Here is a 14,585-nt window from a genome sequence, read left to right on the forward strand (position 1 = left end):
AGCGTCAGGACAAGTAGGGTTAGCGTCAGGACAACTAGGGTTAGCGTCAGGACAACTAGGGTTAGCGTCAGGACAACTAGGGTTAGCGTCAGGACAAGTAGGGTTAGCGTCAGGACAACTAGGGTTAGCGTCAGGACAAGTAGGGTTAGCGTCAGGACAACTAGGGTTAGCATCAGGACAACTAGGGTTAGCGTCAGGACAAGTAGGGTTAGCGTCAGGACAACTAGGGTTAGCGTCAGAACAACTAGGGTTAGCGTCAGGACAACTAGGGTTAGCGTCAGGACAACTAAGGTTAGCGTCAGGACAACTAGGGTTAGCGTCAGGACAACTAGGGTTAGCGTCAGGACAACTAGGGTTAGCGTCAGGACAACTAGGGTTGGCGTCAGGACAACTAGGGTTGGTGTCAGGACAACTAGGGTTAGCGTCAGGACAACTAGGGTTGGCGTCAGGACAACTAGGGTTGGCGTCAGGACAACTAGGGTAGGCGTCAGGACAACTAAGGTTAGCGTCAGGACAGCTAGGGTTAGCGTCAGGACAACTAGGGTTAGCGTCAGGACAACTATGGTTAGCGTTAGGACAAGTAGGGTTAGCGTCAGGACAAGTAGGGTTAGCGTCAGGACAAGTAGGGTTAGCGTCAGGACAACTAGGGTTGGCGTCAGGACAACTAGGGTTAGCATCAGGACAACTAGGGTTGGCGTCAGGACAACTAGGGTTGGCGTCAGGACAACTAGGGTAGGCGTCAGGACAACTAGGGTTAGCATCAGGACAACTAGGGTTAGCGTCAGGACAACTAGGGTTAGCATCAGGACAACTAGGGTTAGCGTCAGGACAACTATGGTTAGTGTCAGGACAAGTAGGGTTAGCGTCAGGACAAGTAGGGTTAGCGTCAGGACAACTAGGGTTAGCGTCAGGACAACTAGGGTTAGCGTCAGGACAACTAGGGTTAGCATCAGGACAACTAGGGTTAGCGTCAGCACAAGAAGGGTTAGCGTCAAGACAACTAGGGTTAGCTTCAGGACAACTAGGGTTAGCATCAGGACAACTAGGGTTAGCGTCAGGACAACTAGGGTTAGCGTCAGGACAACTAGGGTTAGCGTCAGGACAAGTAGGGTTAGCGTCAGGACAACTAGGGTTAGCGTCAGGACAACTAGGGTTAGCGTCAGGACAACTAGGGTTAGCGTCAGGACAACTATGGTTAGTGTCAGGACAAGTAGGGTTAGCGTCAGGACAAGTAGGGTTAGCGTCAGGACAACTAGGGTTAGCGTCAGGACAACTCGGGTTAGCGTCAGGACAAGTAGGGTTAGCGTCAGGACAAGTAGGGTTAGCGTCAGGACAACTAGGGTTAGCGTCAAGACAAGTAGGGTTAGCGTCAGGACAACTAGGGTTAGCGTCAGGACAACTAGGGTTAGCGTCAGGACAAGTAGGGTTAGCGTCAGGACAACTAGGGTTAGCGTCAGGACAACTAGGGTTAGCGTCAGGACAAGTAGGGTTAGCCTCAGGACAAGTAGGGTTAGCGTCAGGACAAGTAGGGTTAGCGTCAGGACAAGTAGGGTTAGCGTCAGGACAAGTAGGGTTAGCGTCAGGACAACTAGGGTTAGCGTCAGGACAACTAGAGTTAGCGTCAGGACAAGTAGGGTTAGCGTCAGGACAAGTAGGGTTAGCGTCAGGACAACTAGGGTTAGCGTCAGGACAAGTAGGGTTAGCGTCAGGACAACTAGGGTTAGCATCAGGACAACTAGGGTTAGCGTCAGGACAAGTAGGGTTAGCGTCAGGACAACTAGGGTTAGCGTCAGGACAACTAGGGTTAGCGTCACGACAACTAGGGTTAGCGTCAGGACAACTAAGTTTAGCGTCAGGACAACTAGGGTTAGCGTCAGGACAACTAGGGTTAGCGTCAGGACAACTAGGGTTAGCGTCAGGACAACTAGGGTTGGCGTCAGGACAACTAGGGTTGGCGTCAGGACAACTAGGGTTAGCGTCAGGACAAGTAGGGTTAGCGTCAGGACAACTAGGGTTGGCGTCAGGACAACTAGGGTTAGCATCAGGACAACTAGGGTTGGCGTCAGGACAACTAGGGTTGGCGTCAGGACAACTAGGGTAGGCGTCAGGACAACTAGGGTTAGCGTCAGGACAACTAGGGTTAGCGTCAGGACAACTAGGGTTAGCATCAGGACAACTAGGGTTAGCGTCAGGACAACTATGGTTAGCGTCAGGACAAGTAGGGTTAGCGTCAGGACAAGTAGGGTTAGCGTCAGGACAACTAGGGTTAGCGTCAGGACAACTAGGGTTAGCGTCAGGACAACTAGGGTTAGCATCAGGACAACTAGGGTTAGCGTCAGCACAAGTAGGGTTAGCGTCAAGACAACTAGGGTTAGCTTCAGGACAACTAGGGTTAGCGTCAGGACAACTAGGGTTAGCGTCAGGACAACTAGGGTTAGCGTCAGGACAAGTAGGGTTAGCGTCAGGACAACTAGGGTTAGCGTCAGGACAACTAGGGTTAGCGTCAGGACAACTAGGGTTAGCGTCAGGACAACTAGGGTTAGCATCAGGACAAGTAGGGTTAGCGTCAGGACAACTAGGGTTAGCGTCAGGACAACTAGGGTTAGCGTCAGGACAAGTAGGGTTAGCGTCAGGACAACTAGGGTTAGCGTCAGGACAACTAGGGTTAGCGTCAAGACAACTAGGGTTAGCATCAGGACAACTAGGGTTAGCGTCAGGACAACTAGGGTTGGCGTCAGGACAACTAGGGTTGGCGTCAGGACAACTAGGGTTAGCGTCAGGACAACTAGGGTTGGCGTCAGGACAACTAGGGTTGGCGTCAGGACAACTAGGGTAGGCATCAGAACAACTAGGGTTAGCGTCATGACAACTAGGGTTAGCGTCAGGACAACTAGGGTTAGCGTCAGGACAACTATGGTTAGCGTCAGGACAAGTAGGGTTAGCGTCAGGACAAGTAGGGTTAGCGTCAGGACAACTAGGGTTGGCGTCAGGACAACTAGGGTTAGCGTCAGGACAACTAGGGTTGGCGTCAGGACAACTAGGGTTGGCGTCAGGACAACTAGGGTAGGCATCAGGACAACTAGGGTTAGCGTCAGGACAACTATGGTTAGCGTCATTACAAGTAGGGTTAGCGTCAGGACAAGTAGAGTTAGCGTCAGGACAAGTAGGGTTAGCGTCAGGACAACTAGGGTTAGCGTCAGGACAACTAGGGTTAGCGTCAGGACAACTAGGGTTAGCGTCAGGACAAGTAGGGTTAGCGTCAGGACAAGTAGGGTTAGCGTCAGGACAACTAGGGTTAGCGTCAGGACAACTAGGGTTAGCGTCAGGACAAGTAGGGTTAGCGTCAGGACAACTAGGGTTAGCGTCAGGACAACTAGGGTTAGCGTCAGGACAACTAGGGTTAGCGTCAGGACAACTAGGGTTAGCGTCAGGACAACTAGGGTTAGTGTCAGGACAACTAGGGTTAGCGTCAGGACAACTAGGGTTAGCATCAGGACAAGTAGGGTTAGCGTCAGGACAACTAGGGTTAGCGTCAGGACAACTAGGGTTAGCGTCAGGACAAATAGGGTTAGCGTCAGGACAAGTAGGGTTAGCGTCAGGACAACTAGGGTTAGCGTCAGGACAACTAGGGTTAGCGTCAAGACAACTAGGGTTAGCGTCAGGACAACTAGGGTTAGCGTCAGGACAACTAGGGTTAGCTTCAGGACAAGTAGGGTTGGCGTCAGGACAACTAGTGTTAGCGTCAGGACAACTAGGGTTAGCGTCAGGACAAGTAGGGTTAGCGTCAGGACAACTATTGTTAGCGTCAGGACAACTAGGGTTAGCGTCAGGACAACTAGGGTTAGCATCAGGACAACTAGGGTTAGCGTCAGGACAACTCGGGTTAGCGTCAGGACAACTCGGGTTAGCGTCAGGACAACTCAGGTTAGCGTCAGGACAAATCGGGTTAGCGTCAGGACAACTCGGGTTAGCGTCAGGACAACTAGGGTTAGCGTCAGGACAACTAGGGTTAGAGTCAGGACAACTAGGGTTGGCGTCAGGACAACTAGGGTTGGCGTCAGGACAACTAGGGTTAGCATCAGGACAACTAGGGTTGGCGTCAGGACAACTAGGGTTGGCGTCAGGACAACTAGGGTAGGCATCAGAACAACTAGGGTTAGCGTCAGGACAACTAGGGTTAGCGTCAGGACAACTAGGGTTAGCGTCAGGACAAGTAGGGTTAGCGTCAGGACAAGTAGGGTTAGCGTCAGGACAACTAGGGTTGGCTTCAGGACAACTAGAGTTAGCATCAGGACAACTAGGGTTGGCGTCAGGACAACTAGGGTTGGCGTCAGGACAACTAGGGTAGGCGTCAGGACAACTAGGGTTAGCGTCCGGACAACTATGGTTAGCGTCATTACAAGTAGGGTTAGCGTCAGGACAAGTAGGGTTAGCGTCAGGACAACTAGGGTTAGCGTCAGGACAACTAGGGTTAGCGTCAGGACAACTAGGGTTAGCATCAGGACAAGTAGGGTTAGCGTCAGGACAACTAGGGTTAGCGTCAGGACAACTCGGGTTAGCGTCAGGACAAGTAGGGTTAGCGTCAGGACAAGTAGGGTTAGCGTCAGGACAACTAGGGTTAGCGTCAAGACAAGTAGGGTTAGCGTCAGGACAAGTAGGGTTAGCGTCAGGACAACTAGGGTTAGCGTCAGGACAACTAGGGTTAGCGTCAGGACAACTATGGTTAGCGTCATTACAAGTAGGGTTAGCGTCAGGACAACTAGGGTTAGCGTCAGGACAACTAGGGTTAGCGTCAGGACAACTAGGGTTAGCATCAGGACAAGTAGGGTTAGTGTCAGGACAACTAGGGTTAGCGTCAGGACAACTAGGGTTAGCGTCAGGACAAGTAGGGTTAGCGTCAGGACAACTAGGGTTAGCGTCAGGACAACTCGGGTTAGCGTCAGGACAAGTAGGGTTAGCGTCAGGACAAGTAGGGTTAGCGTCAGGACAACTAGGGTTAGCGTCAAGACAAGTAGGGTTAGCGTCAGGACAACTAGGGTTAGCGTCAGGAGAACTAGGGTTAGCGTCAGGACAAGTAGGGTTAGCGTCAGGACAACTAGGGTTAGCGTCAGGAGAACTAGGGTTAGCGTCAGGACAACTAGGGTTAGCGTCAGGACAACTAGGGTTAGCGTCAGGACAACTAGGGTTAGCATCAGGACAAGTAGGGTTAGTGTCAGGACAACTAGGGTTAGCGTCAGGACAACTAGGGTTAGCGTCAGGACAAGTAGGGTTAGCGTCAGGACAACTAGGGTTAGCGTCAGGACAACTCGGGTTAGCGTCAGGACAAGTAGGGTTAGCGTCAGGACAAGTAGGGTTAGCGTCAGGACAACTAGGGTTAGCGTCAAGACAAGTAGGGTTAGCGTCAGGACAACTAGGGTTAGCGTCAGGAGAACTAGGGTTAGCGTCAGGACAAGTAGGGTTAGCATCAGGACAACTAGGGTTAGCGTCAGGACAAGTAGGGTTAGCGTCAGGACAACTAGGGTTAGCGTCAGGAGAACTAGGGTTAGCGTCAGGACAAGTAGGGTTAGCATCAGGACAAGTAGGGTTAGCGTCAGGACAACTAGGGTTAGCGTCAGGACAACTAGGGTTAGCGTCAGGACAAGTAGGGTTAGCATCAGGACAAGTAGGGTTAGCGTCAGGACAAGTAGGGTTAGCGTCAGGACAAGTAGGGTTAGCGTCAGGACAAGTAGGGTTAGCGTCAAGACAAGTAGGGTTAGCGTCAGGACAAGTAGGGTTAGCGTCAGGACAACTAGGGTTAGCGTCAGGACAACTAGGGTTAGCGTCAGGACAAGTAGGGTTAGCGTCAGGACAACTAGGGTTAGCGTCAGGACAACTAGGGTTAGCGTCAGGACAAGTAGGGTTAGCGTCAGGACAACTAGGGTTAGCATCAAGACAACTAGGGTTAGCGTCAGGACAAGTAGGGTTAGCGTCAGGACAACTAGGGTTAGCGTCAGGACAACTAGGGTTAGCGTCAGGACAACTAGGGTTAGCGTCAGGACAACTAAGGTTAGCGTCAGGACAACTAGGGTTAGCGTCAGGACAACTAGGGTTAGCGTCAGGACAACTAGGGTTAGCGTCAGGACAACTAGGGTTGGCGTCAGGACAACTAGGGTTAGCGTCAGGACAACTAGGGTTGGCGTCAGGACAACTAGGGTTGGCGTCAGGACAACTAGGGTAGGCGTCAGGACAACTAGGGTTAGCGTCAGGACAACTAGGGTTAGCGTCAGGACAACTAGGGTTGGCGTCAGGACAACTAGGGTTAGCGTCAGGACAACTAGGGTTGGCGTCAGGACAACTAGGGTTGGCGTCAGGACAACTAGGGTAGGCGTCAGGACAACTAGGGTTAGCGTCAGGACAACTAGGGTTAGCGTCAGGACAACTAGGGTTAGCATCAGGACAACTAGGGTTAGCGTCAGGACAACTCGGGTTAGCGTCAGGACAAGTAGGGTTAGCGTCAGGACAAGTAGGGTTAGCGTCAGGACAACTAGGGTTAGCGTCAAGACAAGTAGGGTTAGCGTCAGGACAACTAGGGTTAGCGTCAGGACAACTAGGGTTAGCGTCAGGACAAGTAGGGTTAGCGTCAGGACAACTAGGGTTAGCGTCAGGACAACTAGGGTTAGCGTCAGGACAAGTAGGGTTAGCATCAGGACAAGTAGGGTTAGCGTCAGGACAAGTAGGGTTAGCGTCAGGACAAGTAGGGTTAGCGTCAGGACAAGTAGGGTTAGCGTCAGGACAACTAGGGTTAGCGTCAGGACAACTAGGGTTAGCGTCAGGACAAGTAGGGTTAGCGTCAGGACAAGTAGGGTTAGCGTCAGGACAACTAGGGTTAGCGTCAGGACAACTAGGGTTAGCGTCAGGACAAGTAGGGTTAGCGTCAGGACAACTAGGGTTAGCATCAAGACAACTAGGGTTAGCGTCAGCACAAGTAGGGTTAGCGTCAGGACAACTAGGGTTAGCGTCAGGACAACTAGGGTTAGCGTCAGGACAACTAGGGTTAGCGTCAGGACAACTAAGGTTAGCGTCAGGACAACTAGGGTTAGCGTCAGGACAACTAGGGTTAGCGTCAGGACAACTAGGGTTAGCGTCAGGACAACTAGGGTTGGCGTCAGGACAACTAGGGTTGGCGTCAGGACAACTAGGGTTAGCGTCAGGACAACTAGGGTTGGCGTCAGGACAACTAGGGTTGGCGTCAGGACAACTAGGGTAGGCGTCAGGACAACTAGGGTTAGCGTCAGGACAACTAGGGTTAGCGTCAGGACAAGTAGGGTTAGCGTCAGGACAACTAGGGTTAGCGACAGGACAACTAGGGTTAGCGTCAGGACAACTAGGGTTAGCGTCAGGACAAGTAGGGTTAGCGTCAGGACAACTAGGGTTAGCGTCAGGACAACTAGGGTTAGCGTCAGGACAAGTAGGGTTAGCGTCAGGACAAGTAGGGTTAGCGTCAGGACAACTAGGGTTAGCGTCAGGACAACTAGGGTTAGCGTCAGGACAACTAGGGTTAGCGTCAGGACAACTAGGGTTAGCGTCAGGACAAGTAGGGATAGCGTCAGGACAACTAGGGTTAGCGTCAGGACAACTAGGGTTAGCGTCAGGACAAGTAGGGTTAGCGTCAGGACAACTAGGGTTAGCGTCAGGACAACTAGGGTTAGCGTCAGGACAACTAAGGTTAGCGTCAGGACAACTAGGGTTAGCGTCAGGACAACTAGGGTTAGCGTCAGGACAACTAGGGTTGGCGTCAGGACAACTAGGGTTGGCGTCAGGACAACTAGGGTTAGCGTCAGGACAACTAGGGTTGGCGTCAGGACAACTAGGGTTGGCGTCAGGACAACTAGGGTAGGCGTCAGGACAACTAGGGTTAGCGTCAGGACAACTAGGGTTAGCGTCAGGACAACTAGGGTTAGCGTCAGGACAACTAGGGTTAGCGTCAGGACAACTCGGGTTAGCGTCAGGACAAGTAGGGTTAGCGTCAGGACAAGTAGGGTTAGCGTCAGGACAACTAGGGTTAGCGTCAAGACAAGTAGGGTTAGCGTCAGGACAACTAGGGTTAGCGTCAGGACAACTAGGGTTAGCGTCAGGACAAGTAGGGTTAGCGTCAGGACAACTAGGGTTAGCGTCAGGACAACTAGGGTTAGCGTCAGGACAAGTAGGGTTAGCATCAGGACAAGTAGGGTTAGCGTCAGGACAAGTAGGGTTAGCGTCAGGACAAGTAGGGTTAGCGTCAGGACAAGTAGGGTTAGCGTCAGGACAACTAGGGTTAGCGTCAGGACAACTAGGGTTAGCGTCAGGACAACTAGGGTTAGCGTCAGGACAAGTAGGGTTAGCGTCAGGACAAGTAGGGTTAGCGTCAGGACAACTAGGGTTAGCGTCAGGACAACTAGGGTTAGCGTCAGGACAAGTAGGGTTAGCGTCAGGACAACTAGGGTTAGCATCAAGACAACTAGGGTTAGCGTCAGGACAAGTAGGGTTAGCGTCAGGACAACTAGGGTTAGCGTCAGGACAACTAGGGTTAGCGTCAGGACAACTTGGGTTAGCGTCAGGACAACTAAGGTTAGCGTCAGGACAACTAGGGTTAGCGTCAGGACAACTAGGGATAGCGTCAGGACAACTAGGGTTGGCGTCAGGACAACTAGGGTTGGCGTCAGGACAACTAGGGTTAGCGTCAGGACAACTAGGGTTGGCGTCAGGACAACTAGGGTTGGCGTCAGGACAACTAGGGTAGGCGTCAGGACAACTAGGGTTAGCGTCAGGACAACTAGGGTTAGCGTCAGGACAACTAGGGTTAGCGTCAGGACAACTATGGTTAGCGTTAGGACAAGTAGGGTTAGCGTCAGGACAAGTAGGGTTAGCGTCAGGACAAGTAGGGTTAGCGTCAGGACAACTAGGGTTGGCGTCAGGACAACTAGGGTTAGCATCAGGACAACTAGGGTTGGCGTCAGGACAACTAGGGTTGGCGTCAGGACAACTAGGGTAGGCGTCAGGACAACTAGGGTTAGCGTCAGGACAACTAGGGTTAGCGTCAGGACAACTAGGGTTAGCATCAGGACAACTAGGGTTAGCGTCAGGACAACTATGGTTAGCGTCAGGACAAGTAGGGTTAGCGTCAGGACAAGTAGGGTTAGCGTCAGGACAACTAGGGTTAGCGTCAGGACAACTAGGGTTAGCGTCAGGACAACTAGGGTTAGCGTCAGGACAACTAGGGTTAGCGTCAGCACAGGTAGGGTTAGCGTCAAGACAACTAGGGTTAGCTTCAGGACAACTAGGGTTAGCGTCAGGACAACTAGGGTTAGCGTCAGGACAACTAGGGTTAGCGTCAGGACAAGTAGGGTTAGCGTCAGGACAACTAGGGTTAGCGTCAGGACAACTAGGGTTAGCGTCAGGACAACTAGGGTTAGCATCAGGACAAGTAGGGTTAGCGTCAGGACAACTAGGGTTAGCGTCAGGACAACTAGGGTTAGCGTCAGGACAAGTAGGGTTAGCGTCAGGACAACTAGGGTTAGCGTCAGGACAACTAGGGTTAGCGTCAAGACAACTAGGGTTAGCATCAGGACAACTAGGGTTAGCGTCAGGACAACTAGGGTTAGCTTCAGGACAAGTAGGGTTAGCGTCAGGACAACTAGGGTTAGCGTCAGGACAACTAGGGTTAGCGTCAGGACAAGTAGGGTTAGCGTCAGGACAACTAGTGTTAGCGTCAGGACAACTAGGGTTAGCGTCAGGACAACTAGGGTTAGCATCAGGACAACTAGGGTTAGCGTCAGGACAACTCGGGTTAGCGTCAGGACAACTCGGGTTAGCGTCAGGACAACTCGGGTTAGCGTCAGGACAACTCAGGTTAGCGTCAGGACAAATCGGGTTAGCGTCAGGACAACTCGGGTTAGCGTCAGGACAACTCGGGTTAGCGTCAGGACAACTTGGGTTAGCGTCAGGACAACTCGGGTTAGCGTCAGGACAACTAGGGTTAGCATCAGGACAACTCGGGTTAGCGTCAGGACAACTCGGGTTAGCGTCAGGACAACTAGGGTTAGCGTCAGGACAACTCGGGTTAGCGTCAGGACAACTCGGGTTAGTGTCAGGACAAGTAGGGTTAGCGTCAGGACAAGTAGGGTTAGCGTCAGGACAACTAGGGTTAGCGTCAAGACAAGTAGGGTTAGCGTCAGGACAACTAGGGTTAGCATCAGGACAACTAGGGTTAGCGTCAGGACAAGTAGGGTTAGCGTCAGGACAACTAGGGTTAGCGTCAGGACAACTAGGGTTAGCGTCAGGACAAGTAGGGTTAGCGTCAGGACAACTAGGGTTAGCGTCAGGACAAGTAGGGTTAGCGTCAGGACAACTAGGGTTAGCGTCAGGACAACTAGGGTTAGCGTCAGGACAAGTAGGGTTAGCGTCAGGACAAGTAGGGTTAGTGTCAGGACAACTAGGGTTAGCGTCAGGACAACTAGGGTTAGCGTCAGGACAACTAGGGTTAGCATCAGGACAAGTAGGGATAGCGTCAGGACAACTAGGGTTAGCGTCAGGACAACTAGGGTTAGCGTCAGGACAAGTAGGGTTAGCGTCAGGACAACTAGGGTTAGCGTCAGGACAGCTAGGGTTAGCGTCAGGACAACTAAGGTTAGCGTCAGGACAACTAGGGTTAGCGTCAGGACAACTAGGGTTAGCGTCAGGACAACTAGGGTTGGCGTCAGGACAACTAGGGTTGGCGTCAGGACAACTAGGGTTAGCGTCAGGACAACTAGGGTTGGCGTCAGGACAACTAGGGTTGGCGTCAGGACAACTAGGGTAGGCGTCAGGACAACTAGGGTTAGCGTCAGGACATCTAGGGTTAGCGTCAGGACAACTAGGGTTAGCGTCAGGACAACTATGGTTAGCGTTAGTACAAGTAGGGTTAGCGTCAGGACAAGTAGGGTTAGCGTCAGGACAAGTAGGGTTAGCGTCAGGACAACTAGGGTTGGCGTCAGGACAACTAGGGTTAGCATCAGGACAACTAGGGTTGGCGTCAGGACAACTCGGGTTAGCGTCAGGACAACTCCGGTTAGCGTCAGGACAACTCAGGTTAGCGTCAGAACAAATCGGGTTAGCGTCAGGACAACTCGGGTTAGCGTCAGGACAACTTGGGTTAGCGTGAGGACAACTCGGGTTAGCGTCAGGACAACTAGGGTTAGCGTCAGGACAACTCGGGTTAGCGTCAGGACAACTCGGGTTAGCGTCAGGACAACTAGGGTTAGCGTCAGGACAACTCGGGTTAGCGTCAGGACAACTCAGGTTAGCGTTAGGACAAGTAGGGTTAGCGTCAGGACAACTAGGGTTAGCGTCAAGACAAGTAGGGTTAGCGTCAGGACAACTAGGGTTAGCGTCAGGACAACTAGGGTTAGCGTCAGGACAAGTAGGGTTAGCGTCAGGACAACTAGGGTTAGCGTCAGGACAACTAGGGTTAGCGTCAGGACAAGTAGGGTTAGCATCAGGACAAGTAGGGTCAGCGTCAGGACAAGTAGGGTTAGCGTCAGGACAAGTAGGGTTAGCGTCAGGACAAGTAGGGTTAGCGTCAGGACAACTAGGGTTAGCGTCAGAACAAGTAGGGTTAGCGTCAGGACAAGTAGGGTTAGCGTCAGGACAACTAGGGTTAGCATCAGGACAACTAGGGTTAGCGTCAGGACAAGTAGGGTTAGCGTCAGGACAACTAGGGTTAGCATCAGGACAACTAGGGTTAGCGTCAGGACAAGTAGGGTTAGCGTCAGGACAACTAGGGTTAGCGTCAGGACAACTAGGGTTAGCGTCAGGACAACTAAGGTTAGCGTCAGGACAACTAGGGTTAGCGTCAGGACAACAAGGGTTAGCGTCAGGACAACTAGGGTTGGCGTCAGGACAACTAGGGTTGGCGTCAGGACAACTATGGTTAGCGTCAGGACAACTAGGGTTAGCGTCAGGACAACTAGGGTTAGCGTCAGGACAAGTAGGGTTAGCGTCAGGACAACTAGGGTTAGCATCAGGACAACTAGGGTTAGCATCAGGACAACTAGGGTTAGCGTCAGGACAACTAGGGTTAGCGTCAGGACAACTAAGGTTAGCGTCAGGACAACTAGGGTTAGCGTCAGGACAACAAGGGTTAGCGTCAGGACAACTAGGGTTGGCGTCAGGACAACTAGGGTTGGCGTCAGGACAACTATGGTTAGCGTCAGGACAACTAGGGTTGGCGTCAGGACAACTAGGGTTGGCGTCAGGACAACTAGTGTAGGCGTCAGGACAACTAGGGTTAGCGTCAGGACAACTAGGGTTAGCGTCAGGACAACTAGGGTTAGCGTCAGGACAACTATGGTTAGCGTCAGGACAAGTAGGGTTAGCGTCAGGACAAGTAGGGTTAGCGTCAGGACAAGTAGGGTTAGCGTCAGGACAACTAGGGTTGGCGTCAGGACAACTAGGGTTAGCATCAGGACAACTAGGGTTGGCGTCAGGACAACTAGGGTAGGCGTCAGGACAACTAGGGTTAGCGTCAGGACAACTAGGGTTAGCGTCAGGACAACTAGGGTTAGCATCAGGACAACTAGGGTTAGCGTCAGGACAACTATGGTTAGCGTCAGGACAAGTAGGGTTAGCGTCAGGACAACTAGGGTTAGCGTCAGGACAACTAGGGTTAGCGTCAGCACAAGTAGGGTTAGCGTCAAGACAACTAGGGTTAGCTTCAGGACAACTAGGGTTAGCGTCAGGACAACTAGGGTTAGCGTCAGGACAACTAGGGTTAGCGTCAGGACAACTAGGGTTAGCGTCAGGACAAGTAGGGTTAGCGTCAGGACAACTAGGGTTAGCGTCAGGACAACTAGGGTTAGCATCAGGACAAGTAGGGTTAGCGTCAGGACAACTAGGGTTAGCGTCAGGACAACTAGGGTTAGCGTCAGGACAACTAGGGTTAGCGTCAGGACAAGTAGGGTTAGCGTCAGGACAACTAGGGTTAGCGTCAGGACAACTAGGGTTAGCGTCAAGACAACTAGGGTTAGCATCAGGACAACTAGGGTTAGCGTCAGGACAACTAGGGTTAGCTTCAGGACAAGTAGGGTTAGCGTCAAGACAACTAGGGTTAGCGTCAGGACAACTAGGGTTAGCGTCAGGACAAGTAGGATTAGCGTCAGGACAACTAGTGTTAGCGTCACGACAACTAGGGTTAGCGTCAGGACAACTAGGGTTAGCATCAGGACAACTAGGGTTAGCGTCAGGACAACTCGGGTTAGCGTCAGGACAACTCGGGTTAGCGTCAGGACAACTCAGGTTAGCGTCAGGACAAATCGGGTTAGCGTCAGGACAACTCGGGTTAGCGTCAGGACAACTCGGGTTAGCGTCAGGACAACTTGGGTTAGCGTCAGGACAACTCGGGTTAGCGTCAGGACAACTAGGGTTAGCATCAGGACAACTCGGGTTAGCGTCAGGACAACTCGGGTTAGCGTCAGGACAACTAGGGTTAGCGTCAGGACAACTCGGGTTAGCGTCAGGACAACTCGGGTTAGCGTCAGGACAAGTAGGGTTAGCGTCAGGACAAGTAGGGTTAGCGTCAGGACAACTAGGGTTAGCGTCAAGACAAGTAGGGTTAGCGTCAGGACAACTAGGGTTAGCGTCAGGACAACTAGGGTTAGCGTCAGGACAAGTAGGGTTAGCGTCAGGACAACTAGGGTTAGCGTCAGGACAACTAGGGTTAGCGTCAGGACAAGTAGGGTTAGCGTCAGGACAACTAGGGTTAGCGTCAGGACAACTAGGGTTAGCGTCAGGACAAGTAGGGTTAGCATCAGGACAAGTAGGGTTAGCGTCAGGACAAGTAGGGTTAGCGTCAGGACAAGTAGGGTTAGCGTCAGGACAAGTAGGGTTAGCGTCAGGACAACTAGGGTTAGCGTCAGGACAACTAGGGTTAGCGTCAGGACAAGTAGGGTTAGCGTCAGGACAACTAGGGTTAGCGTCAGGACAACTAGGGTTAGCGTCAGGACAAGAAGGGTTAGCGTCAGGACAACTAGGGTTAGCGTCAGGACAACTAGGGTTAGCGTCAGGACAAGTAGGGTTAGCGTCAGGACAACTAGGGTTAGCGTCAGGACAACTAGGGTTAGCGTCAGGACAACTAAGGTTAGCGTCAGGACAACTAGGGTTAGCGTCAGGACAACTAGGGTTAGCGTCAGGACAACTAGGGTTAGCGTCAGGACAACTAGGGTTGGCGTCAGGACAACTAGGGTTGGCGTCAGGACAACTAGGGTTAGCGTCAGGACAACTAGGGTTGGCGTCAGGACAACTAGGGTTGGCGTCAGGACAACTAGGGTAGGCGTCAGGACAACTAGGGTTAGCGTCAGGACAACTAGGGTTAGCGTCAGGACAACTAGGGTTAGCGTCAGGACAACTATGGTTAGCGTTAGGACAAGTAGGGTTAGCGTCAGGACAAGTAGGGCTAGCGTCAGGACAAGTAGGGTTAGCGTCAGGACAACTAGGGTTGGCGTCAGGACAACTAGGGTTAGCATCAGGACAACTAGGGTTGGCGTCAGGACAACTAGGGTTGGCGTCAGGACAACTAGGGTAGGCGTCAGGAC

Source organism: Phyllobates terribilis, unplaced genomic scaffold (assembly GCF_046119375.1).
Source record: "Phyllobates terribilis strain yellow unplaced genomic scaffold, ASM4611937v1 Scaffold_8__6_contigs__length_399053987, whole genome shotgun sequence".
Lineage (NCBI taxonomy): Eukaryota > Metazoa > Chordata > Amphibia > Anura > Dendrobatidae > Phyllobates > Phyllobates terribilis.